Source organism: Grammomys surdaster, unplaced genomic scaffold (assembly GCF_004785775.1).
Source record: "Grammomys surdaster isolate TR1022 unplaced genomic scaffold, NIH_TR_1.0 125982, whole genome shotgun sequence".
Taxonomy (NCBI): Eukaryota; Metazoa; Chordata; class Mammalia; order Rodentia; family Muridae; genus Grammomys; species Grammomys surdaster.
The window spans coordinates 1,510,180-1,512,499 of record NW_021620798.1 but is presented as its reverse complement, the minus strand read 5'-3'; positions in this window follow the sequence as shown (position 1 = coordinate 1,512,499).

The following is a 2,320-nucleotide window of genomic DNA, read 5'->3' as shown; positions in this document are numbered from 1 at the left end:
AAACAAATCTGTGAACTTGGAGAAAGCCTATCTAAAAATTTACAGTCAGGATTCCACAGGAAGACCAACAGAGTCAACTAACCTGAACAATTTGATGGGCTCCCAGAGAATGAATCACCAACCAAAGAGCAAACATGAGCTGGACCTAGGTCTCCCACACATATGTAGCAGATGTGAAACTTGGTCTTCATGTGGGTCTCGAACAAATGGAGCAGGGGTTATCCCTAAAACTGTTGCCTGTTTATGGGATATCTTCTTCTAGCTGGGCTGCCTGGTGTGGCCTCGGTGGGAGAGGATGCACCTAGCCCTGCAGTGGCTTGATGTGCTGGGGAGTGGGTGTTATATAGGGGGCTCCCCCTTCTCAGAGGAGAAGGGGATTGGGAGAATGGAGAAAAGATCTGTGTGATGGGATAGTGTGAGGAGAGGGGTCTGATATTGGAATGTAACATAAATAAATAAATAAATAAATAATATTTACAGTCCAAGGAGAAAATGAAATGTAAATAGACAAAGAAAGCACACAGAATTTGTGGGACAACAAAACAGCAAATGTATAGGTTATTAATAATCAAAATGTAATACAGAAAGTTTAAGGGGTAGAAAGCGTATTTAAAGAAACAATAGGTTAGGTGAGATGGTTTAACAAGTAGAGGAGGTTGCTATCAAGTCAACAACTTCAGTTTGACTCAAAGCACAACACAATAGACGAGAACTGCCTCCTGCAAGTTGTCCTTGACCTCTACACATTTATCTTGATACACTCGATACATACATGCATATACATATGTACACAATAAATATAACAAAAAGTTAAAAGAAATAATAACAGAATGCTTTCCAAACATAGAGAAAGATATAAATATCCAACTATGGCACAATCTAAGGTCTCTGGTTAGATTCAACCAAAATGAGACAGCACACAACTGTGATAAACATATAAAGATAAAATGAAGGTCGTCAAAGCAATGGGAAAAAACAGACTGCGCTAGTTACCATTCTGTTGCTGTGAAAAAGACAACTTGACCAAGTCAATTTATAAAAGAAAATCATTTAATTGGGGCTGGCTTACAATTTCAGAGGTTTAGGCCAGGATCATCGTGGTGGGAAGCATGAGAGCAGGCAGGCAGACAAGCAAGCAGACAGGCGGCCAGGTAACCATCATGCTGGAGCAGCAGCTGAGAGCATACACCCCAAACCATAGGCACAAGGCAGATAGAGTGCAAGACTGGGTCTAGTTTGGGCTTTTGAAATCTCAAAGCCCACCCCTACTTGTTGCCTGTGCACTTGACTACTCGCTGCCAGATCTTACCTGCCCTTGGGGGTTGGAGGTGAGGTAGCACAGACTCGAAGAAACGCTGTAGCAAGCTCATCTGAGCACCGCTGCAAGCTCCTTTAAAACTGTCCACCCGCGCTCCCATTGGTCCCAAGAAAGCATCTCTTCTAAACAACAGTTCCTGATTGGCTGATATTATCTTCACCAGCAATCCTTAGTCTCTCAGGTAGTCCTCAATTAGGTCCTCCTGCAGAAGATGCTTTTGCGGCTGCGCAGCGCAGCTCCCAGCGTTTACATAGAGGCAGGCCCCTGCAGTTCCTGCTATGTTTACTGACACACCTCTTCTTTTTTTTATTGGATATTTTATTTACATTTCATATGTTATCCCCTTACCCCATCCCCCACCCACCCGGGAACCCCCCCATCCCCTTACCCCTCCTCCTTCTTCTCCGTGACACACTTCTTCTAACAAGGCCACACCTCCTAGTCTTTCCTAAACAGTCCACCAACTGGGGACCATATATTCAAATATGTGAGTCTATGGGGAAACCACCACAGACACCAGTATCAAGGATGTAAATTCCTATACATTTAGTTGTACACTTGTAAGCATAAACCCTGCATGCCAGAGAGAGGAGGAAAATGTATTACCATATGTCTTAGGGTTACTATTGCTGTGAGGAAACGCCATGATAAAAGCAATTTTGGGAGGAAAGAGTTTATTCAGCTTACACTTCCATATTACTGTCCATCACCAAAGGAAGTCAGGACAGGAACTCAAGCAGGGCTGGAACCTAGAGGCAGGAGCTGACACCGAGGCCACAGAGGGGTGGTGCTGCTTACTGGCTTGCTTCCCCATGACTTCAGCCGTCTGCTTTCTTATAAAACCCAGAACTATCAGCTCAAGAATGGCTACACCCAAAATGGGACTGGAACCTTGCCCATCAATCGCTAAGAAAAGACCCTACACTTTGCCTACAGCAGGATCTTACGGAGGCATTTTCTTAATTGAAGTTTCCTCCTCTCTGGTAATTCTAGCATGTGTCA